The sequence below is a fragment of the Orycteropus afer genome, unplaced genomic scaffold (assembly GCF_000298275.1).
Source record: "Orycteropus afer afer isolate SDZICR_OR568_19922 unplaced genomic scaffold, OryAfe1.0 scaffold00008, whole genome shotgun sequence".
In the NCBI taxonomy this organism is placed as follows: domain Eukaryota; kingdom Metazoa; phylum Chordata; class Mammalia; order Tubulidentata; family Orycteropodidae; genus Orycteropus; species Orycteropus afer.
In genome coordinates this window covers 16,663,430-16,689,755 of record NW_006921595.1, presented here as the reverse complement: position 1 = coordinate 16,689,755, position 26,326 = coordinate 16,663,430, and positions in this window count along the sequence as shown.

The following is a 26,326-nucleotide window of genomic DNA, read 5'->3' as shown; positions in this document are numbered from 1 at the left end:
CATGGTTATGTTTGTGTGTCAGCTTGGCTGGGCCTGGATGAGTGGATGGACAGCTGGTGGTAGTTATTTCCCATGATGAGACTGACAATCATCTCCATGGTAGGATCTACCACAAGCAGCTGAGTAGCTTCCTTTGGGATGTGGTCTGCTTCCTGTATATAAGGAAAAGCTTTGGGAATGGTCTCTAGCCCATGGTATGCTTGGACCCTGCATGTAGCCGTGTCATTGCTCACCAGCCTGCTATGCTCTGCTGACCTTGGGACTTACAATGGACTTAAGTTAATGGCCTGCCATGTGGTTTGGTAACATTGGGACTGTGCCTTTTTACTTGTCAACCTTGGGGCTTCTCAGCTTCAGCAGCCAGCAGCTGTCTGAGTGAAGAAACGCCTCTGGCTCCAGTGGGCCAGGAGCCGGAGGCAGAGCTGGACCCCAAGGTTGAGGGGCTTTTACCCAGCTCCTAGAGCCTGGCACTTTGAACTTGGACTTAAAGCCCCCAAATTGTAAGAATAAACTTTGTCTTTATTTTATGACTTTTTAAAATTTTTATTTCAGTTTAGTTATATTTTAATGTACAATTTACCTTTGTATTAAAAAAGGCATGGTTTATCATTTGGATTCATCAACCTTTTAAAACTTCTCAAGGTATCACATAATTCCTCTGCAGATAAATACCAGCAGGGGCTATCTTCTTTATGGGTCTTCAGAGGATGCTTTAATGTAGTGGTAAGGGAGGGGAAAAGACGAGACGCATGCACAGGGGCTGCTCTGACAAAAGCAGGGGTTGAAGATTTGCTCGTTGTCTCTATATACTTTGTACTTCAACACACACTCTATGAGTCTCATGAAAGGAAAGGCTGTAATGCTTTTTGGTCCATGCCCTTGTGGCACTCAATAATATTATTGAATGAATTATCCATTCCATCACTGTATTTGTTTGAAAATCTAGATTATTTATGTTGGTTCATAGTTATTATTGCCATGCCCATCCCCAGGCTGGCTATATCTGACATGTACATACAAGTGGCACCTGGAAACAAATATAAAATTTATTTTAAAATATTGCTAAATGAAAACAGAAAGAATCTTGTTTTCCAAGTTAATCATTCCTCTGTATTACATAGATATGTATTTATCTATTTAAATTTTACCTTTAACCTGGGATAGCAAATTCACATTGAAATTCTTATTCTTTAATAATAATGTTGTTGTTGTTGTTATGTGCTGTCGAGTCAGACCCAATAATAATAGCATCTAGTTATTTTGAGAGCAAAACAATACTTTATATTTGTGGTCATTCAAAATATAACTTCTTAAAATACTTATTTGAATGTACGGTGGCTTAATTGTATGCAACATTATAAATGCTAACACACATGTACAAACTCACCATTCAGCTTTATTTATTTCCAAAGAATGTTTGGCATTCATTTGTAGTGGAGTTAGGGCCTTTTTGAATTAGGTTAAGAGACAGCCTGAAAACGGAAGAGGAAACCTTCTGTAAAAATGACTTGACTACTGCTTCCAACTGAGTAAACTGAGTCATTCTGTGTCCAACCAAACCAAACTCACTGTCGTCAAGTCAGTGCCAACTCATAGCAACCCCTCCTTGGGGTTCCAAGGCGGTATCTCTACGAAGTAGATTGCCCAACCTTCCTTCTAAGGAGTAATCTCTGTCAAAAAGGGTTATGGACTCAGAGTCGTTTCGCTCTTACCCATTGGCAGCTATTTCTGCTTTTGAATTGTTTATGCCAAAAACAGTCAGTCCAAATTATACAAATTTCAGACATAAATATATATATATATATATATATATATATATATATATAAATCATATGAGGTCAAGTGAGGAGTTAACCTTTTTAAACAGACTGGTAATTCACTTGATTTATAATTTTATATGGAATATCTTCCAACTAGCATTGAGTCTAAAAAGTAGAAGAGGAGACAGGCTATGACTGAGATGTGCAATTAATGTAAGGTTAGTTTTGTTTCATTTCAAAATATGTAGACTGCATTTTTAAAGATTCTTGCCTTTTTCAGATTTATTCACATATTACTGAAAAACAAAAATTAGCTGCCGTCAAAGCTGGAAAATATAGCCAGGATAACTCATCACAATGGGGTAGGTAGATGCTAACACTTTCTGACTGTCAGAGACTAAATTACTTCATTATTCTCAATTAACTCCAAAGAGCCACAAGAAATGAGCCACCTGCCATCACTGCGTAGATGTGACTTTAGAGGGTTCAGAGGCAGTTTACACTTGACCTTTTTTTTTCAATAAGCTTTTCCCAATCCCATCCCACCAAGATCAATCCGGTTATAGGAAATGCTCCACCATCTACCATTGCTAAGAAATGAGTATTTTGATTAATTAAAAGCTTTAATTAGTAAAATAAAACAGTACTGCTATTTTGACTCTTTTTTTTTAATTGTCACAGTTATAAAAAACAAAACAAAAAAACCTCACAGTCATCAAGTCATTTGCAACTCATAATGACCCCTCCTTGGGTTTCAGAGGTGATATCACTACAGAAAGAGATTGCCCGATCTTCTTTCTGCAGAGTGGCTGGTGGTTTGAACTGCCAGCCCTCTGGTTAGCAGTCAAATGCCTTAAGCACTATGCCACCAGAGCTCCCACAGTTATAAAGGCAACCAAAAAAACAAACCAAAACCACTGCCAACAAGTTGGTTCGTACTATTAGTGACCCCCATTGGGTTTCCAAGGCTGTAAATCATTATGGAAGCAGACTGCCTGATCTTTCTTCCATGGATCAGCTGGTGAGTTCAACCCACCAACATTTTGGTTGGTAGCCAAATGCCTTAATCACTACACCACTAGAGCTCCTTTATAAAAGCAAAAGGAAGGTTTAGTATGTTCCTTTTTAACAGGCCCCCAAGAAACAACATCAAAACTTCAACAAGCAAACACATACTCAAATTTTTTATTATACTGGGCATTGTTTGATATGATAATTATATGAATGCTATAAATACTTTTTGAGCCAACTTGGAACAGATTTTTTCCTGGTAAAACTGAAATGTTGCATACAGGAAAAGTCATCTAGAACTAATACCCAAAATAGAGGTAGTTAAGAACAACACTAAATTAAAATATTCTATTTTCTCTAAGTTGCATTGACACAACTTTTAAAAAATACTATATTGAAAACAATAGCAATTAGCTAAAATGTGGCACCCATGTATCTGATGAGGAGAACTGGTGGTGCAGTGGTTAAGCAACTGCTAACTGAAAGGTCAGCGATTCAAGCCCACCAGCCACTGGAGTGGCAGGGAGAGACATATGGCATAGTGTTTCCATAAAGATTACAGCCTTCGAAACCCTATAGGTCAGTTCTACTTGTCCTACACGGCCACTATGAGTCAGAATAAACTAAACAACAAAGGTTTTTCATTATACACACACACACACACACACACACACACAAAACTATAGACCTGGGGTTGAATGTTTACTAAGTACATATATACATATATATATATACATATATATACACACACACACACACACACATATATATATATGATATAAACAACTTCTTTCGCTACTAAACTAAAATTTCTAGAATTAAAATTGTCTTTGATATTTAGAACAAAGCTTACAAAACTAGATGCTAAAATTGAAGCCATAGTGTATGGTAGATATTTTGTTCTATACATGTGTTAGGAATATGAAAAATTATATGGAACACTAAACTAAGAAAAGCCTCAATAATCTTCAGTTATCATTTCAAAACTCTCAGTAATGTTTCAAGACATATGGTGGACAGCAGTATTATTTATAGACTAGATTGGCCTTTTCTGGACAATTCTTGAGGAGCCATGTATCTCTTTACTCGATAGTTTGCCATCATATATACTAACATTGGTTACCTTAAATAACATACTTGTAATAATCAAATATCACTTCTATTTTGTCTCTATAATCAATGTCAGTAACAATAATGATGATAGGTTGTTGCTGTTAGCTGCCATCAAATCAACACTGATGTCATGGCAACCCTATGCACAATGGAACAAAACAATCCCCTGATCATTTGTGGATAGGACTATGGTGATCCATAGGTCTTTAATTGACTAATTTTTCAAAAACTGATCACCAGGCCTTTCTTACACTAATGATACAGGTTACCACTATATCATTACGTATTTTCTTTGCTCCAGGTTCTGTGTCAGCTGCTTTACATGTTTTTTCTCTAATTCTCATGACAACAATACAAAGTTGCTGTGTATTATTATTATTATCATTATTTTATTTTAAAAATGCTAAATCTGAAGATCACAAAATTTTACTTAGTCTAAGTTCATGTACTTAGTAAACATTCAATCCCATGTCTAGAGTTCTTGTAAGTTCATGATCTTTTCTTCATTCCATGATTTTATTTGCTTCTCCTTATTGGTCATCCAGGCAGAACACAAAATCCTAATAGTTACTTGCACCTACACTCTGTTGTTGTTGTTGTTATGTGCCGTCAAGTTGGACCTGACTCATAGCCACCCCTCCTTGGGTTTCCGAGGCAGTATCACTACAGAAGTAGATTGCCCCATCTTCCTTCCAAGGAGTGGCTGGTGGGTTTGAACTGCCAGCTTTCTGGTTAACAGTCAAGTGTTTTAGGCACTATACTACCAGAGTTCCTGAAAAATGGCACCAGAATAAAAAAAAACAAGGATTGTATAGACGTTGAACAAGAGGTAGTTAAGAATAACACTAAACTCTCTTTGTCTTACTTTTGGACTGCTACATTTACCAGCAGAGATCCATGTGTTCCCACAGACTTCCTTTATGGAATTGGGGTTGCTGGTTTATTTTAAAATAGCTTCCCACTCTAAGGACACTTCTTGTCAACCATGGTTTAAAAAACTTTAAAAGGTGAAATAGCAAAAGCATAATTTGCAATGTTTTTCTGTAGAAGTTTTGATACCCACTCAGAGAACAGCAGCTCTCATATTTTAATATGCATAATAAGACTCATTGGAGAAATTTGCTATATTTTTTGCACCCCAGGCCCATCCCCAAAGATTTTAGTTCAAATATGTCTGGAATAGAAATGAGGTTTTCCAAATAATTCTGAGGCAGATGACTTTCAGGTGATACTCTAAGGGAGGGTGGGGGAATGAATTTTATCCTTTCCATGAGAAACAGAGTACAATTTTAATCATAGTTTATTAACGAGCGTGGCAAAAAGATGAATTCCAGGTCCAAATGGGCATATGTCTATTTTTGACGCTTTGGAGTGTTGATCTCGGACCAGCCTCTTAACCTCTCAGTGCTGTGAAGGTTTGATGAAATAAAATATGAAAGCCTTTAACCCAGTGCCAGCTGTTGCAGCTGTTGTTGAGTGCCATTGAGTCGATACGGGCTCATGGTTATCTCATAAGACAGAGAAGAACTACCTAGGGTTACCTAGGTTGTAATCTTTACAGGCGCAGGTCATTTCTACAGCAGAGCAGCTGGTGGATTCAAATAAATGACCTTTGGGTTATCAGCTCCTTAACCCAGTGCCTAGCACTTACTAAGGGAGCTCTGGTAACATAGAGCCTAAGGCACTGGACTGCTAACCGGAGGGCTAGTGGTTCAAATCCACCAGCAATTCCTCTGAAGGAAGAAGGGGCAATCTACTTCCCTAGTGATACTGCGTTGGCAACCCAAGGAGGGGTCGCTATGAGTCGGGTCTGACTCGACGGCACATAACAACAACAACAAGAAGCACTTACTAAAGCCCTCAAAAAAAGTGTTCCCTTTTACTCTCCCCTTTTAAAAGTTCAAGGACTTCTTATTCCAAATGCAGTTTCTTTCTATTCCAAAACGCCCCTGCTAAGAAAAAGCAGCGGCTCATGAAGACTGCCTTCTTAAACTGGCATGCGTTAAACCAAGGCTGTTGATTTCCTTGATGATTAATCTTACACTTGTCACACACTGAATTTTCCACTGGCACCAGTTAGGTTGGTATCTTGAGCTTTCACTGGGCAATGATGCCATTTGTTTGGAGAAAGCGGAATGAGTATAGAAACCCAATAATCAGCAAGACAGTTTATAAGATGCAGTGTTCCAGGCAGTAAGAATTCACCTGAGTTTTGTCATGGGGGCTCATTCATTGCCTGTCTCTTTGCTTTTCAATATGGCTGGCAGGTAGCTTGATTCATTCTGGCCTGACTAGCTTTTACTCTGGCTTCAAATAGAAGTAAAATACCTTCTATTACTGGACATGGTTCAGAAGGCATAAATGCCTTGGAAAAAGCTTAAAGAATAAGTTCTCTGCCTTGTATAATAGCTGTGCTACAGAGGAGGGCAGGAAAGAAATTTAAAACATTGGGTAATATATGATTTAGCCTTTATGTATTATATATAGGTCCTTGATAGAGGTTCTGGTTGGTGAAACGCAAAAGGATATTCTCTGATTTATTAACTTCCTACAGCCCGTGGACTTTTCATCTTACAGGAATCTTTGATTTAAAATGATTTTCTAATAGGAAGCAAATGGTAGTCAATTTTATGAAACAATAGAATGTTATTGTCATTAAAATATTATTGAAGTAATATGAAATAACTTACTTGAAAGGTCTACTGGCATAGCCAGAAAAAGATCTTTAACCTTTCAATAACTTTATGGTTGTGATTTTTGTTTCTAAATTTAGATTTCATCAGTACCAACAGAAAATTATAACAACAGTGGCCTCACTGTAAGTTTGCCATATGTTTTGGATTTATTTTGCTGTCTTTCATTTATAGTCACTTATATAAAAAAATAAATAAATACTGGGGAAAAATGAAGTAAAATTATATTTACAACTACTTTATTTCACAGTTTATTTCTTCTAGCCAACAGCTGGCTCTCAGCAATTTAATTCCTAGTACTTGTTTCATCCAGCCCTAAATCGAAACCCTAGCTCTGCTGCTTCCAAGCTGTGTGACACTGGTGAAGCCACTCAGCTTCTCTGAACTGGCATTTTCTTATGTGCAATATGAGAAACCAATCATTTATTCACAGTTATTGTGCAATAAAATTAAGTATAGAAAGCATCTAGGACTCATGTTAGAACATAATGGGCACTCAAATAAGAATTTTTAATATGCTATAAATATTAAAAAATAAAGATCAAAAAGAACTTCAAAGGAACACAGGCAAAGCATCTTCACAGATTGTCTAGTTTGTTGATGCACAGAATTATGAAAATGTAGTTGTAGTAAGAAACTTAGGAAGTCAAAGTGTTTTTGAAGTTGACATCACTATGCTAATCTTTGGTTTCAATGGCTTTTCTTACTATAACCATTGGGTTTAAAACTCCTCTCCTTATGCATTTAACCATGGAAGAATGCAAATTACCTACCACTTCATTAATTGGAGATTTTCAGATTTGGAATGTAGCATTTGAAGTGCATTTCTGCAAAAATAATTTCTTATAACTAAACAAACTAAAGACATAATTTTCAAAATGTTAATTGTGTATAGGCAAAATTGCCAAAGCAGCAAAACATACAACAGCTTGGAGTTTAATTGTAACTGGAAGGTTATCCTTTGGAAAATGTATGTGGATGGAAATATTTATGAGTTGGCATGGAGAGCTGGCTCAATACATCTGGCTGCTGTGGAATAATTTTAACTGTTACATTGTTTTACAAGCTGGATTTTATCTAGAGCCTTTATGAGAGGGTTGCACAGATCTATACATTCACTCTCTATGCTGAGGTTATTTTAGTTTTCAGTTTCAGATATGCTTGAGAAAGCTTTAATAAACTGTTTACATAAAAATGATCAAATGAACCAAATGAGCAACATTTTCCATATAAGAGTAACATGATCCTTTACATGCTGTTTTGCTTCATCTGTCATCATTGCTGTGCCAGGTTTTGGCAAAGGAAAAATTCTGCCTAAAGAATTCTTATTTTTTGGACCACAAACAAACAAAAGCCCAAAAACAAACAAAGACCAAGCCAAGGAAGAAGGCATAAACAGCAAAAATCAGAACCATATCTTATATATTACATTTAAAAAGAAGCCATGCAATAAGTTTTTTGTTCATTCTGATTATATTCAAAGTTTGTCACTGCTGAGTGGTATTTCCCACAAGATATGCAATATTTCAGAGTTTACTCTTAAGTGTAAAAATAGTTCTACTTTGAAAATGTTATTAGAGTTATGTGTCTACCCAGGAAATTCAATATAATTAAATTTTAGGAATATGTCTTAAAGATCTCTGGTAGCATAGTGTCTAAGGCATTTGACTGTTAACCAGAAGGCTGGTGGTTCAAATACCAGCCACTCCTCGAAAGGAAGGTTGCACAATCTACTTCCATAGTGATACTGCCTTGAAAACCCAAAGAGGGGTCGCTATGAGTCGGGTCTGACTCCATGGCAGTGGGTATCACTATGGAAGTAGATTGCCCAATCTTCCTTCAGAGGCAATCTGATTGATTTCAAATAGTTCACTAGGTGGCGTAGGTATTTAGAAGGAAGTGAAGATGAGCAAGTCTCTTTAAATAGGCCAGTAGGATGGAAATGTAAAGAGAAAACACCTAAAGAAATATATGATGCTTATAAGTTACATTTAAAAATGTATATTTAGCTGTGAAAACTTATTCAAATAAGTTCCAATTTTCAAAAAGATATAAAAGTCTACCACAAATAATAGTAACAGCCGCCTGGCTCAACCAACTCTAATAATTTGAAATATTATTTTTTAAAAACAAAATCTTTTATTTTTTTTATTTTTAAGGTAGAGTGAACTTTAAAGGAAATCCTGGATCAATGGTGTTCTATCAAAGCTAATGCATTTCTTATGGCAGAACCACTTCTTGGTCACAGTTTTCAAGAAGATTCTCTGTTCTCTCTCTCCAGTCTTTGCAGAAAGTAATTACCTTAGAAATTACTCTCTCAGCTTTACCATTTCTTCACCTCTACATATCTTCTGTATGAAAAAAAGAAGTAAAGCTTGGTGGAAAACTGAGATTGTTAAATCTGAAAACCTAGATTTGAGTCCAAATTTTGCCACTTACTAACCTGATCCTGGGCAAGTTTTGTGACATCTCCAAGCTTTGGTTTTCTTGTTAGTAAAACAGAGAAAATAACCAACATCACAGGGTTGTTGTGGGGATCAAATAATTTTAAAGGGTTATAAAAATGTAAATTATTAAGTGTATGGATATGTGTAAATACGTGCATATATCTTAATGCCTATTATCATAATTTTCTATTAGTAAATCAAATTTGAAGAAAGCATAGGGCTTTGAGATATGAATATTGCAAACCTAGAAAGACTAAAAGTACAAGTTCTTCAGGGCCCAATCTAAAGGTTTCTACAGGACAGACTCTTACACTAGGGGAAAGCTGTGGTGTGTCAGGGCACATTGACTCATGGGTGGAGAGGTTTAGTGAGATTTGGCAAGACAATGAGGGAGATGATTCCGATCCTCTTCTCTAGAAGTCAGAATTATTTATTAATGGAATATGTGCTGCCACTGTTTTCTTTGATACAAATATGTTGGTATATTCTCTAGAACTTCAGATCTATTACTTTGTTTTGGATTATTCTCTAAATTGAATACCATGAAATCTATGTTTAATTAGTTGATTTTCCATTGTATAATTGGTTGATTCGCCTTCCATAGCTCCTCCCCACCCTGTGCCCCCAATTTACTCACTAAAGCTCAGAGTACATTGGGAGTTGTTTTTAATTGTTTCATAGAATATCTTCATGTAAAATGCATGTTTCCATGAGAAAAAACATAGCGTATTATAAATCTTTGCTACTCAAAGTCTGAACCCTGGTGCAGTAGCACCATTATCAACTGGGAGCTTCTTAGCAATGCAGTCTCAAGGTCTCCCCCTTCAAAAAAAAAAAAGAAAAGAAAACCAAACTCACACGGAGTGGCTGTTTTGAACCACCAAACTTCTGTTGTTGTTGTTGTTGTTATGTGCCGTTGAGTCGGACCCGACTCATAGCAACCCCTCCTTGGGTTTCTGAGGCAGTATCACTACGGAAGTGGATTGCTCCATCTTCCTTCCGTGGAGTGGCTGGTGGGTTTGAACCGCCAGCCTTCTGGTTAACAGTCAAATGCCTTAGGCACTATGCTACCAGAGCAGTAAAATACCTTAGACACTATACCACCAGAGTTCCTTAGACCCCTTAAATCTAAATCTGCATTGCAATATGACTGCAGGCAAGTTATAATATACCTGAAAGTTTGCAAAGCACTGCTCTTGATCTTCTAATATTTTATTTAGGTCAGTTGTTATGTCATTTGTGCTTACCCCAAAATACTTACTTTCTCTATAACTTCATTAGAGATTATGAGGTTTGTGTTTTTAGCATTTGCTTTTTTTTTTTTTTTGTAAAGTACTCCAATGGAAACTACCATGGAACGTGAAGCAGTTTGTGATTGGACCCCACTGCCTCATCTAGCCTCTTCTCTCTGCCTTTCATTATTCTCCTCCCTTTCAAGCTATGTTCCAGATGTACTGCAGTGCCATAAGCTGACATTAAGAAGCTAAATGTGCCCCAAATATGGTCCCATTTGGGCATTGACTTTGACTACAGCTTTCTCAAAATATTAAATCTGGGTATACTATGAGGATTATTAGCTGGAAGAGGTTGAAGATGCAGTTCAAGCAGAAAATATGCCTGGCTTCATTGAAATTGGCCTGAGGCACCATGAAACATTCTCTCTCCTGGTCTTTTTCATTATATAATCTCCTTGTGAAATTCTTAATTCTGCATGAACAGTCATTATGGGAAAATAATATAAAATACATCAGGGGTAAATTGGGTCTTTGCTTATGGAGGGAGACAAGAACTTCATTTGGAAAGAAGGATAAAGTAAGAAGAGTGAGAAGAAGTAGAACTTCATTTAAAATAATAACAGCTACTCAGAGGATACTGAAAGATATAGACAAGGAACTATAGGTTTCAATACCCAGAACAAGGTTTAGGGTAGCAAGGAATAAGAAAATCAATTTGGTCAAGGCTGAACCTTAGAAGCCCTTCATTCAGAGAAAGAGGAATCAAGATTCTTTCCTTACTAAAAAAGGTAGCTCTTTGCAAGATTTCATGCAACATGAGATGAAGGCACAGATGATAGACATTACCATACTCTGATTTGGGAAATGAGTTAGCATTCAAAACTCTAACTTTTGGAAGCATTGTAAACGAGAAAACACTCAAAACTACATTTCTAAAAACAAAACCTTTAAAATATCAAAACAGTAACTATAACAATATTATCAAACCCTCTGCAATTTGACTTCAAAATATTTTGCACTAGCAATTTTAAAGTTCCAGCTACTTCTGCATTAGCTTGGATTTTAGGTCTTTCACTCATCAAAAAAAAAAAAAAAAAAGGGATTAGGTCCTTAAAATTTTTGATTAATGTAAACAAATGAAGAGAATGACCATGGATAACTATATAGCACCTTATAAATTCATTCTAATTAAGAGGACTCTGAAGTCTTATACAGACTTCTACTACTTGAAGCCATATATTACAGTGTAATTTCAAATAGAAAACATGTGACTTTGAATAAGTTATTTCATGTGTTTGTAAACACATGATCACCAGATGGAGTCCCTAGTTCAAATCATCACATTAGTGTTGACCAGCCCTTGTCCACCTAGTTTCATTGACTGGAAATATGTCATGTGCCTAGATACAAGAGAAGCAAGGAAAATTAATATTTACCTTTTCCAGCCTCTATGGTGAAAAGACCAAGAGAAAGGGGGATTAGACTGAGTGTTGAAAAAATAATCAATAGTATCAATCATCATATTTCCTTTCAATAACTTTAAAATTTATATTATTAGTTGTTAAATACCCCTATAACAGAATTTTTTTTGCTCTACATATTATATAATTATTTTTCTCCTGAAAATAAATAATTTTTCTTTACTTTATCAGCTTCCTTGTTGTTATTGTTGTTATGTGCCGTCAAGTTGGACCAGACTCATAGCGACCCCTCCTTGGGTAGCTTCCTTAAGCCTCTCTTATTCTGATCTCAGTAACAAGTGATTATAAAACAAGAAAAAAAAAATGTTCCAGTGGAGTCAGTTCTGCTTCATGGTGACCCAATGTGTGTCAGAGCAGAGCTGTACTCCAGAGGGTTTTGAAGGGCTGATTTTTTTGGAAGTAGATCTCAAGGTCTTTCTTCCAAGCAAGTGACAGCATGTGTGTTTTGTTTTGTTTTTCCCACAAAAACTGATTAATCCACCTTCTGTGGAACCTGGCACAGGCATCATGACATCACACTCCTTGGTGTCCCAGGAACACTCTAAGGAAAATAAAAACAAATCTATGTAATTATTTTATTTAAAGCAATTTCTTAAAACCTTAATTTGGTAACAACTTAGTTATTAAATGCAATAATTTACATGCAGTGTTTCCTTTAAATAACTACTCTTTAATTAGCTGAGTATGGCAAGATGTCTTGTCTGAGGCTGTAAAACCTGATTCTACACCTTGCATTTTGCTTTTGCTAGCTCACACATGTTTATTTAATCTTTACTATCATTTTCTAGAAGACTTGCTTTCATATCTAAATAGATAATACTAAAACAGTACAGCTGTTCTCTTAAAGGGACCTGGATCCATGTGGCCCTCTCACAGTGTCATAGCACTTTGCGGGGGGGAGTCAAATGATACACCTATACAAACACAGAGTTCCTTTGACTGCTTTGTGGAGGGTGTCACCTCAGCATGCACTTGGGGGATAACGGGAGGACCACCTGCCCAGAAAAACAACTTCTCATTTATAAGTAGACGGTAATATTTCCACTACTGGAGTTTCATTTTAATGGTATAAGGCTCTAGATCACGTCAAAAAGCACATACAATTAGAAATAGTAATCATCTAAGCTGTCATCAGCCAATTCTACTTTAGTGTATGTGAGTGTGGAATGCTTCCCATTATGATAGATCATCAAGGGGTGAATAATGTATGAGTCATGTGAACATCATGTCTCTCAGCATAACCCTGCACAGTTCTGCTGGCCAACAGGTAGACATGAGAAGACCATAATTTGGATCTGGAATTCCTTAGAAGAGAGACCAAGCTGTAAATATGAAGAGAATGGCATGGCAGCCAAGGGATATGGCAACGAAGGTTTGTAAGCACCTCACCTTAAAGGATCCCCAATCCAAAGGACATCTCATAATACAGACTGAGCAGTCATGAGAAATCCAGTGACGGTAATGGTCAAGGCAGAATGGTCAATGTTTGGTATCAAGGAAGTCTGTCAGCAGAGAATTATGTCTCAACCACTCATTCAGGACTCAAGTATACACTCAAATCTCTGTGTTCAGGACTATGAAGACTAGAATATATTAATCCCTAGAAGGACTGGGGTTTTGAAAGCTTATTGTGCAAAAATAACAGACCTAGGACAGTACATTTCAACCTTCTCACATCTTGGCTTACAAGGAAAATGGCCACATTTTTATCCTGGTAGAACTGGATGAAGCTGCTCAAACAGGAGGCTGTGACCACAGAGCACCTCTAACCTATATCCACATAGTAAGTGGGAAGTTCTAACCCAAAGAAGAGGTCAAAACTTGTTCTCTGAATGGACTACAAGGTCATAACCAAAGAGAAGGAAGTAAGAGGAATCTAAAGCTCAGAATCAGAAGGTTAGACAGAGGGCGGCATTTTGATCTAAGATCCTATGGAAGAATGCTGATCAAGAAGAGGAAAATACAGGCACGATTTTCGAATTTTCATGGCATCCAATCTATCTGAAGCCATTAAGCCTAGAGGAACCCTGAGACTACTGTCCTGAGATAATCTTTAAACCTTAAACCAAAACTATCCCATGAAGTCTTAAAACCAAACAATAGTTTAGATTAACTAGTGACCAATGTCTGCCGTAAGCATTGTGTTCTTTTGAAATCTATCGATATGGGATCAAACTGACAACAGCAACTCAAAAGATTAGATAAGAAACTTAGGAGGCAGTGAGTTTGTGTAAATGGAGAACAACTGGCAAAAGGAAGGTGAGAATGGTTACACAACTCAAAGAATGTAATCAATGTAACCAAATTGTACATGAAGAAATTGTTGAATTGATGCATGTATGTTCTGCTGTGCATATGCTCAACAATAACAATGTAAATAAAATTAATTATTTTAAAAAGAAATTGATGGGAGGCAGAGTAGGGTTGTGGCTGAGCTCTGAATAGATGTCAGATGGCTCTTATGCAAAGTGAAACTTTAAAGAGTGAGATATGGAAAAGGAGAAGAGGGAAAGGAGGGGAAGTAAACAGGCTTGTGACCTCAGAAAGCTCAATTCATGTAATAATTTTGCCGAGGCCCAATAGCTGCAGCATTCTTTCTTTCTTTCTTCTTTTTTTTTTTTTTTTTAAGGACATAATCATACTGTTCAAGTATTCATTCATTTCACAAGTATTTTTTGAGCATATACTGTAAGACAAGCATAGCGTTCAGCACTAGACATCTACTTGTGGATAAAAGAAACACAGTCTGTAATCTATGAACTTAAGTTTACTGGGGAAGCCTGGCATTGAGTAAATAATCCAAATCTTTTTTTTTTTTTTTTCCAGTATATTGCAGAAAATACCATATAAGGTACTAGCTTTAACAGAGAATGATAGAGCCAGGTGGCCAATGCCTTTAAGAGATCGAACCTGACTTTTCTAAGATTACTATATTAAAGCATTATAAGAAGATGCAACATTAAAAACTTCAGCAGTTCTACTTTGGTATTTTTAAATATCAATTTAAACTTTCATATTATGAATAAAATATATATATACATATATATCTGATAGCGTAGTGCCTAAGGCACTTGACTGCTAATCAGAAGGCTGGTGGTTCAAACCCACCAGCCACTCCTCGGAAGAAAGATGGGGCAATCTACTTCCGTAGTGATACCCGCCTCGGAAACCCAAGGAGGGGTCGCTATAAGTCGTGTCTGACTTGATGGCACATAACAACAAACAACATGTATATGTAATAATAAAAATTATTATGTACCAGTATATGTCTATACAGTGGCTGGATTATTGCTCAATGGATAATGGCAAACAATTAAGCTTAACTTTTTAAAAAAAACTGGTTACTGGTTTTATTGTAAAGTATAACATTGTATTGCTAGATTCTTAGCTGTCCACTCATGTGAGGAAACAGTTAATTTTTCACAAAAAAAGTACACCTCTAAAAAAAAGGCAATATTTAATCATGGTTACAGTTTATGAAAGGAAGCCTGGAGGCGCAGTGGTTAAGCACTCAGCTGCTAACCGAAAGATTGAACCCACTAGCTGCTCCATAGGAGAATTATGTGGCAGTCTGATTCCGTAATGACTTACAGACTTGGAAACCCACTGGAGCAATTCTATTCTGTCCTACAGGATTGCTGTGAGTTGGAATCAACTTGATGGCAGCGAGTTTGTTTGGGGCTTTTTGGACTACTTCTGATATCTGAATACAGCAGCTGAAATCTGGACAAACAGACAAATCCAAATAGACAGCCGTGTTCAAGATCAAAGACTCCCAAGTTGATAGAAAGATTGTAAGCTCTAGTGGATGCACTTAGCTCTGGCAAAAATATCAGTGACTCCAGGCATTTACAGAATAGGTAAACAGACTCATTCTAGAGTGAGGCACATTCCAGTTAAAAATGCTGTCAGTTCCCAAAAGAAGAGGAAAATTTTAAACATTGAAATGACCTATTAAATGTTGATGGACTCACAAATTTTGCTTTTATACATAAAGTATGTGAACGTCTCGAAGGGCTATTAAGGAGTCCTTTGAGGGGCTGGTAGTATCTTGTTTCTTGATCTGGGTGTCAGCTACGTAGCATGATCAATTTGTGAAAACTCACCAAATATACAGTCAAAATTTGTGCAAAGTTTTCTGTTTGTGTATTACACATCAGTAAAGAATATTTTTGTAATTTTCTGTTTTGGTTTGGTTTTAAGTTTGAGAGGGAAAAAATCAAGTCCAAAGAAATTTTGTGGGGAACACTAGAACAAAATCTCAAAAAGAAAGCTGAGAGAAGCTTTTTACAGAATTGGAAATTAGTTGGTAAGACATCTCTAAGCATGTTACTTATTTTAAATAATAGCAAATATGCAAGAGGTGCATAAAAGCTAATAAAATCTCAAATCATTGTATTTACCTAAAACAAAAGTTCAGCTTAACTGTACACTATAAAAATCAGTGTCATCCTTTAATCTATATTCTAATCATAGCTTCAGCTTAACATATGGTCTTCATTTACACACACCTGGAAAGTTTTATTTGCTCTTTCACAATTTCAATCACTGATGCCTGAGGCAAGTACTCATAAAACTATAAACACCAAACTTGCTTCTTACAGCTATCAAATAAAAAATAAAAGGAATGATATGTTTACTCTTCAAGAACAATGGAAGAAAATATGAAGTTGGACTTAAGTTATAAAACAACACACTTCCATTGAGATGATTCTGACTCATAGCGACCTCCACTGGGTTTCCAAGGTTGGAAATCTTTAAAAAATTAATTGCCTCACCTTCCTCCCACAGAGAATCTGATGGGTTTGAACCACTGACCTTCTGGTTAGCAGCCAAATACCTTAACCACTGCCCCACCAAAGCTCTTTTCTTTATAAAATAGTCAAAGTAAAATGAAAAGGTGTTTTCTTCTCTTGTTACTCATTTCCTAGCTCTTTTCTCTATTTTTTTTTTTTTTAATTTTTCAGTTATTTTGATACATGGACTACATTCTTCCAGTTGTGCGTCCTAATTATTTTGGATATTTCCCATTTACTAATACATTTCTTGGGCCTTAAGCCACTTGAAACTTTGGATTTTTAATTCACAGGTAATTATATAAAAACAAAACTCTCCTCTGTTCTATTCCCTAATACCACCACCAATTAATAACAGGTTTTTCTTAGATCTTCATGATTGGTGATGAATATTTTAAGCAGTTATTTTTCCTATGGATGTATAGTAGCTATGAAGCTCTTGATAAGAATTGGGGTCAAGGTTATCTTCTAAATGGTATATCATCACTCTTAGAGCACTTCTCAAGCTTAGGGCATAAATCATAGTTTCACAATAGTCATTTTCTTGTGAATAAATGCAAAAGGGAAAGTACTATGGAAAATTACAGTTTTCAACACCCATTATTTTCTTCATCAATAGAGCCTTAAGTTCATTGGAGAGAAAAAGAAAGCCCTGAACATTTGCTAATGCTGCAGTTTATTCCAACAATTGCTTCAGATCAGATCATACAAGCCTTCATTCACTTTTTATGTGTCTACGAAACAAGTTACTCATGGTCACTCATTCTCTTTCTCATTGGGTCCTAGAGGCATTCACCAGCCCTATTGTTCTCAAAGGTTAAAATACTACAGAAACCACTACATCACTGTGAAAGAATGTCCTGATCATAGGAAAAAAACTCAGCAACAGGACCAAAGACTCATAGAGAAAGAGTGAAATTTTAATTTGATCTCTGCAATTAACTAGATGAGAAAAACTTGTCCAATTGTCTCATCTCCAGTCTCTGTTGCAGATAATACAAACCTTCCTAAAATGCAGGGCTTTGAACTGGTTCATTCCTATTCCACCCCCTGCTGAGAATTTGCATCTCCACCCCAGATACACTGAATCAAAACCTTCATTCTAATTAGATCCCCGGGTGATTATATAAAAGAATTATATAATAATAATAATATATATAATTATATACAGTGATTCTTAAATATAATCTTATATATAATTATATGTAAGAATCACCTGAGGATCTTGTTAAAATAGATTCTGATTCGGTATATCTGGGGTGGATATACAAATTATCCATACGGGGCAAACCAGAATAAGCCAGTTTGAAGCCCTGCTACGATGTGTTCTAAAGTACTAAGATGCTTCACAGGAAATGTTGGGCAATTATGAGACTTCTATCCTCCTCTTAGAGGCTCAAAAAGTATGTTATCACAGTAATGTTTCTGAGAATTCCCGCACACCTTCTTAATTTTGTTCACCCCAGGCAGAACTTCTTTCTTTCCTTTCTTTTTTTTTTTTTTTTTCAAACCTGACAGCCATTAACACCCGTAGAACTTGCTTTGGAAAATTCTCCACCAGTGATTTTCAAACTACATTTTACAAAAACCTCTTAGGGATTACCAAGAAAGGGTACTAAGGTGTGGGGAGTAGGGAGGGACTCAGCCTTCAGGACATCGGGTCGCCAGTCTAATCTTTTTACTTTTGAGCTTAAGGATACGGTAACTCTTTTAATAAATGGATCCAAATAATAAATTATTTACTTTAAAAAATCATGAATTCCTTCGTGTGTGTGTGTGTCTGTGTGTGTGTGCACGCATTTAGTTTTTCAAACTCTTTAGAAATAATTTATTTCACATGTTGAGCTTTATGTGATTGTCCAGAAAGGGTCCAATGTTTCCAAGACAGGTTCTTGTTGTAGACTGAATTATTTGTTCCCATTATTCATTCCTCCATACTTTGCTGTGATTTCCTGTAGGTAAGATTCACTTCCTTGTCCCATTGAGTTGAGGCTTGACCATGTGATCTGCTTTGGCCAATGGGATCTGAGTGTCTAACATGCTTATGTATTTCACTTATATTCCCCTCCACTTCTCTCTACTGTGAGAAATGCATGATTCAGATAATGGCTGCTTACCATTGAGATCTAGGAATTAGAAGACACATGAAGACCAGCCCAGGTCAACAAAGCCACAACCAGCCCAGGTCAACAAAGCCACAACCAGCCCACAGCTCTCATGTAACATGACTGAGAAATTAATGTTTATTATTTTAAGCCTCTGAGGTTTGGAGGTTGTTTACTAAAGCTGATTGCTACTATTCTTAGTAATATTAACCTTGACTATCTTTACTAGACCTTATAATCACAAATAGAAATTACTGAATTCACTAACAGTATTTGTTTTGTTTTCTTTTGTGCTGAGATTCCCCTTAGCGTATATTGCCTTCCCCCTTCACCAAAGTTAGTATGTGTTTACCTTCTAGTTGGTGATTTACCCTCTGTTCCCCTCCCACCCCAGTAATCCTCAAATAATTTTTATTTTCTGTGCGAAAAACTTTTCTTGACTTTTTATGATAGTGGTCTGATACAATATTTGTCTTTTTGTGATTGAGTAATTTCACTCAGCATAATGTCCTCCAGCTTCATCCATATTATGAGATGTTCTGCAGATTCATCATTATTTTTTAACGTTGTGTAGTATTCCATTGGTTGAAGAAAGAAGAGGCAATCTATTTCCATAGATTGACAGCCTTAAAAATCCAATGGGGTCACTACGAGTCAGAATGAACTTGATAGCAGTGAGTTTGGTTTGGTTTTGGTGAGTACTTCATTGTGTGTATGTTCAGTAGTTTATCCATTCATCTGTTGGACACTTAGGTTGTTTCCATCTTTTTGCTATTGTGATAATAGTACAGTGGACATGGGTGTGCATGTATCTATTTGTGTCACAGTTCTTATTTCTGTGGGATTTATACCTAGTAGAGGGACTGCCTGCATCTTTTGATATTTCTATTTTCCACTTTTTAAGTAAGTGCCATACCATTTTCCACAGTAGTTGTACCATTTTACAGTCATACCAGCAGTGTGTAAAAGTTCCAGTCTCTCCACACCTTCACCATAATTGTTGTTTTCTGTTTTATGTTTTTTTTTTTTTTTTAACCCCGCTATTAGTACTGAGGTGAAATGATACCTCATTGTTGTTTGAATTTGCATCTCTAATGGCTTATGATCACAAACATTTCTTCATCTGTCTGTTGGCCACTGAATGTCTTCTTTGGTGAAGTGTCTGTTCATATTCTCTGCCCATTTTTAAAATGGGTTATTTGTCTTTTTGCTGTTGAGGTGCTGAAGCTTTCTATAAATTTTAGAGATTAGTCCCTTGTCGGATATGTCATTTCCAAAAAGTTTTTCCCAGTCTGTGGGTTCTCTTCTACTTTTTTGATGAAACATTCAGATGTGCTTAATGTTTCATTTTTAGGAAGTCTCAAATCCTCTAGTTTGTCTTCTGCTGTTTACACATTTGTAGTTATGTTTATTAGTGTGTTTATGCCAAGTATTAGGGCCACTAAGCTATTTTTTCTTTGATGATCTTTATAGTTTTAGGTTATACATTCAGGTCTTCAAATCAGTCGACTTCATTTTTATATATGGTGTAAGATATGGATCCTGTTGCATTTTTTCTCCAAACAGATATCCAGTTTTGCCATCACCATTTGTTAAAGACACTATCTCTTCCCCATTTTATGAGTTTCAGCCTTGTCAAAGCTGTTCAGGGTGGTATTGGTACAATGATAGACAGATAGACCAGTGGAATAGAATCAAAAACCCAGAAATAGACCCATCCATCTATGGACAGCTGATCTTTGACAAAGGTCCAAAACCCATTAAATTGGGAAGACACAACCTCTTTAACAAATGTTGCTGGCAAAATTGGATATCCACTTGCAGACAAATGAAACAAGACCCATACCTCACCCCATACACAAAAACAAACTCAAGTTGGATCAAAGACTTAAATGTAAAACCCCAAACTATTAAATTCATCAAAGATAAACTAGGGGAAAATCTAGGATCCCTAATTTATGGTGTAAATAGACTATCAAGCATAACCCAGAATGCACAGGAGGTAGAAGAGAAGCTAGATGACTGGGACCTTTTAAAAATTAAATTATTATGCACATCAAAAGACTTCATGGAAAGGGTAAAAAGAGGACCTACAGATTGGGAGAAAATATTGCCTTATGACATATCTGATAAAGGACTTATTTCCAAAATCTATAGAAAACTTCAACACCTCAACACCAAAAAGACAAACAATCCAATTCAAAAATGGGCAAGAGACATAAACAGGCACTTCACTAAAGGCAATATGCTGACAGCCAACAAACGCATGAGGAATTGCTCACAATCTTTAGTCATTAGAGACAATGCAAATCAAAAAAATGATGAGATATCACCTCACCCCAGCAATGATAGCAAAATTCAACAGGACAGAAAACAACAAATGCTGTCAAGGTTGCGGAGAGATTGGAACTCTCATACACTGCTGGTGGGATTGTAAAATGGTGCAACCATTGTGGCAAATGGTATGGAGTTTCCTTAAAAAACTGAAAATAGAAATACCGTTTGAACCAGCAATTCCATTACTAGGAATATATCGTAAAGAAATGAGAGGCAGGACATGAACAGACATATGCACACCTATGTTCATCACAGCACAATTCATGTAGCAAAGAGATGGAAATAACCTAAATGCGCATCAACAGATGAATGAATAGCCAAATTATGGTACATTCACACAAAGGAATACTGTGCTATATTAAAGAACAATAAAGGATACATGAATCATCTCACAATGTGGATGAGCCTGGAGGACATTATGCTGAGTGAAATAAGTCAATTGCAGAAGGACAAATATTGTATGAGCCCATTACCGTAAAAAGACAAAGAAAGGTTTGCTTAAGGAAAGGAATTCACTTTGTAGGTTACTGGGGTAGGGAGGAAAGGGGAGGGAATAATTTTGGGCTGGTTGGGGGCCACATGCTGAGGTGAGTAAGGGGAGGGAAGGTATGGAAAGAATCTGTGACCACTATGATAACATTGGGGAAAGGGAGGACACCGAATTGTGCACATAAGATATAGATGACAGAGGCTAATACAAGTATATCCACAATACTGCATTGCCATTAACACCAAACACCAGGCTACAGATAAATACATAGACATCTGAGAAGACCAGACGGAGGTCAGTGAACAGTATTATACTCTAGACCAAGGATAGATTCAGCTGAGGTTATTTTGCACAGATACCACTGACATAAAATACCCACAATCCTTAACGAAACAACAGAAGACAGACATAGAGCAATCCCTCATAGACAGTCAGACACTGTGGGAGAGAGATCCAACAAATCTACCAACTCAGGACCAGAGTATTGGGGGACGCCAGACTCATTTGGCACAACAAAATACATAAAAATCTTGTTCCACAACCTACATTGGTGAGTAGCAACTGGAGTCTTAAAAGTTTTCGAGCAGCCATCTAAGATGCAGCTAATGGTCTCCTATTGTTGGAAGCGAAGAAGAGTGCAAAAAAACCAAGGGCATTTGGGAGCAATCAGCCCTAGGACATGATGGACCTCGAGACCAGAACTAGATGGTGCCTGGCCACCAATGCCAAACACTCAGGAAGGAATTAAAACTAGAGATCCTGGTTAGAATGGGAGGAAAAATGAGGAACAAAATCCAAAAACACAATAATGACCAGAATGACTGGTCAGATGGAGTCTTGTGGGACCCCCAATACTGGGATGCACTTCAGGCCTCGAATAAAAATCACTCCCAGGGGCTGGCTCTCAACCCAATATTAAATAATATGTATATGCAGACCACTCAACCCAGGGTGACGCACTCACCTACTCTATCAAGATGTATCCCTTGGAGCAATCGACCACAGGGCACCAAAAGGGGCAACATTCACATGGAGGAAATGCAGGACACACAGGAGTACATAACTATGAGAGGCATGGGGCAGGGGTTAATGGGAAAGCAATGGAGGAGAGTGAGTTAGGGTTGAGGTTGGTAATTGGTGAGTGAAACCAAATGTACATGAAATGTTGAATATAAAATGAACTCTGCTCTGTAAATTTGCCCCTAAAGCACAATTTATTGAAAAAAAAAAATCAGCTATTCATAGTATTGAAATTTATATTACTTTAAGAAAGTGCATTAATGCTATCTCACCTCTCTATGTACCCAAACTCAATTCCTTACCTTCAAAGAGTAATTGTTTTACTGTCCATGTTTCACAGAATGCTCAATAGTTAACAATATGCCAATAAAATTCAATGTGTATAGTTCTCCACCACATGAACCAAAGGATTTTCCCTTTGTTCATCAAAGCCAAATATAGCTTTGGGGTAGGCATTTAATAAGAAAAATTCTAATATATGTTATCCATGGCTGTAATTGTTTTCAGAGAGCTTAATCAGAACAAAATTAAAACTCCACTATGTTTAATCAAGCTGTAAATCAAACGAGAACCTTTCCAATCAACACATGTGAAAAACAGTTCAGGGGAAAAAAAGAAAAATCATTCCCTTCCATCCTAAAAACTGAAACCACATCTACTAAAAGGAAGTACACAGAGAATGAGTAAACTTTCACTTTATTAAAAGTTCTTTAAATTCGAAACTGCAAAAGTAATATCCCATAATAGATGGAATGACTGTAGAATTACCCCACTTAATGGTAAATGCAACCAGAAAAACATGCACCTCAGAGAAAAAGTCTACCAGTAAGGTATTTACCCATAGTAATGTACAAGGAAATAAATAATATAAATCCTCTGGAATCAATCTGTTCTTACTGAGTTAAACACCTGCAGAGGAGGACCGCAAGTGAAAGAGAACTGTACAACAATCAGAAACAAACACTTGTTAGATTGAAATTTCCTAAAAAGTGAATGCTGATATGTACAAAGATGAGTTTGTACTTCTTTTGAAAAGAATTGAGAAAGGAATATGTGATCTACAGAGGAAGAGGAATTTCTCTTTTATTTGAATGATTAAAAACTATTAATAGCTACTATTTATTAAGCACCAATTATGTATCAGTTAGGAGTCCTGGTGGAGCGATGGTTAAAGCTCGGCCGCAAATGAAAAGATTTAAACCCACTCGGTGGCTCTGTGAGAGAAAGACCTGGGAATCTGTTCCTGTGAAGATTACAGCCTAGAAAAACCTATGAGGCAGTCCGCCACATGGCTACCTATGAGTCAAAAATCAACTCAATGACACCTAACAAGAACAATGGATCAGTTAGGTCCCTGGGTAGGCCAAACTGTTTGCACTCAGCTACTAACCCAAAGACTGGTGGTTAGAGCCCACTTAGTGGTGCCACAGAAGAAAGATCTAACAATCTGCTTCTGTAAAGATTACAGACAAGAAAACCCAAATGAGCAGTTCTACTCCATAATATATGGAGTTGCCATAAGTCAGAATTGATGCAACAAATTTGTTCCTTTGTTTTGGTATATATCAGTAAAGGATAGAATGACATAATTTTTATTTATTTCCTTTTTTCAGTGTTCCCTACCCTAACCTCTCACCCCTGATAACCAACAAAGAAAATTTCCTTCCACATATAAACCTTCCCTTGACTTTTTACAATAACAGACTAATACAGTATTTGTCTTTCTATGATTGACTTATTTCACTCAACATAATGTCCTCCAAGTTCATCCATTTTATACAGTGTTTTGCAGATTCTACATTATTATTTAGGGTTGCATAGTATTCCATTGTGTGTATGTACCATATTTGGTTATCCATTCTTCAGCTGATGGACACCTAGGTCATTTCCATCTTTTGGCTATTGTAATTAGTGCTGCAATGAACATGGGTGAATGTTCTTGTCCTGGCTCTCACTTCTTTAGGATATATATCTAGCAACGGAATGGCTGGGTCAAATGGTATTTCTAATTCCAACTTTTTAAGGAATCATCATAATGCTTTTCACAGGGGTTGTACCATTTTACAGTCCCACCAGCAGTGTAGGAGGGTCCCAATCTCTCCACATCCTCACCAGCATTTACTATTTTCTGTCTTGTTGAACTTTGCTACTAGTGCTGGGGCAAGATGGTATCTCATTGTTGTTTTGATTTGCATCTCTCTCTGGTAGCATAGTGCCTAAGGCACTTGACTGCTAACCAGAAGGCTGGTGGTTCAAACCCACCAGCCACTCCTCGGAAGGAAGATGGGGCAATCTACTTCCATAGTGATACTGCCTCAGAAACCCAAGGAGGGTCGCTATGAGTCAGGTCTGACTCAACGACACATAACAACAACAATGGCTAATGATCATGAACATTTCTTTATATGTTGTTGGCCACCTGAATATCCTCTTTGGTCAAGTGTCTATTCATGTCTTCTGCCCATTTTTTAATTGGATTATTTGTCTTTTTGTTATTGAGGTCTTGGAGTTTTCTATAAATTTTAGAGATAAATCCCTTGTCAGATATGTCATTGCTGAATATTTTTTCCCAATCTGTAGGTTCTCTTTTGACTCTTTCAGACAAGTCTTTGGAAGCACATAAAAATTTAATTTTTAGAAGGTCCTATTCATCTGGTTTCTCTTCTGCTGTTTGTGCATTTTGGGTTATGCTTAGTAGCTTATTTATGCCATATATTGTTGTTGTTGTTGTTGTTGTTGTGTGCCATCGAGTAGGCCCCTAATTCTGGTTAGCAGCCAAATGCCTTAGGCACTATGCTACCAGAGCTCCCTGCCATATATTAGGGCCCCTAAATTTTCACCTAGTTTTTGCTTGAGGAACTTTATAGTTCTAGGTTTCACATTTAAGTCTCTGATTCATTTGGAGTTAATTTTTGTATATTGTGTGAGGTACAGATCTTGTTTCATTGTTCTGCAAATGGATATCCAGTTTGCCAGCATCATTTGTTAAACAAACATTCTCTTCCCCATTTAGTGGATTTAGGCCCTTTGTCAAAGATCAGCTGACCATAGGTCGACAGATCTATTTCTGGGTTCTCAGTTCCATTCCATTGGTCTATGTGTCTGTCATTATACCAATACCAGGAAGTTTTGACTACTGTGGATGTATAGTAGGTTTTGCGATCTGGCAGTGAGACCTCTTACTTTGTTCTTCTTCTTCAATAGTGCTTTGCTTATCCAAGGCCTCTTTCCTTTCCATATGAAGTTAGTGATTGGTTTTACCATATCCTTAAAGAATGTTGATGGGATCTGGAGTGGGATTGCATTGAATGTACAGATTGCTTTGGGTTGTTGTTGTTGTTGTTAGCTGCCATCATGTTGTCTCTGACTATTAATGACCTATGCACAGCAGAACAAAACACCACCTGGTCCTGAGCCAGCTCCATGACTCTTGCTACACTTGAGCACATGACTGCTGCCAGCGTGTCAATCCACCTCATTGAGGGTCTTCTCCTCTTCTGTCTACCCTCCACCTTACCAAGCATGACATCTTTCACTAGGGACTGGTCCCTTCTGACAGCATAACCAAAGTATGTGAGATGAAGTCTGGCCATTCTCACCTCCAAGGAGCATTCTGGCTGCACTTCCTCCAAGACAGACCTGTTAGTTCTCTTAGCAGTCCACAGTGCTTTCAGCATTCTTCAACAACACCACTGCTCAAAAGCATCAACTCTTCTTCAGTCTTCCTTATCCATTGTCCAATTCTCACATGCATATGGGGCGATTGAAACTACCATGGCTTGTGTCAGGCACACCTTAGTCCTCAAGGAGACATCTTTGCTCTTTAGCACTTGAAAGC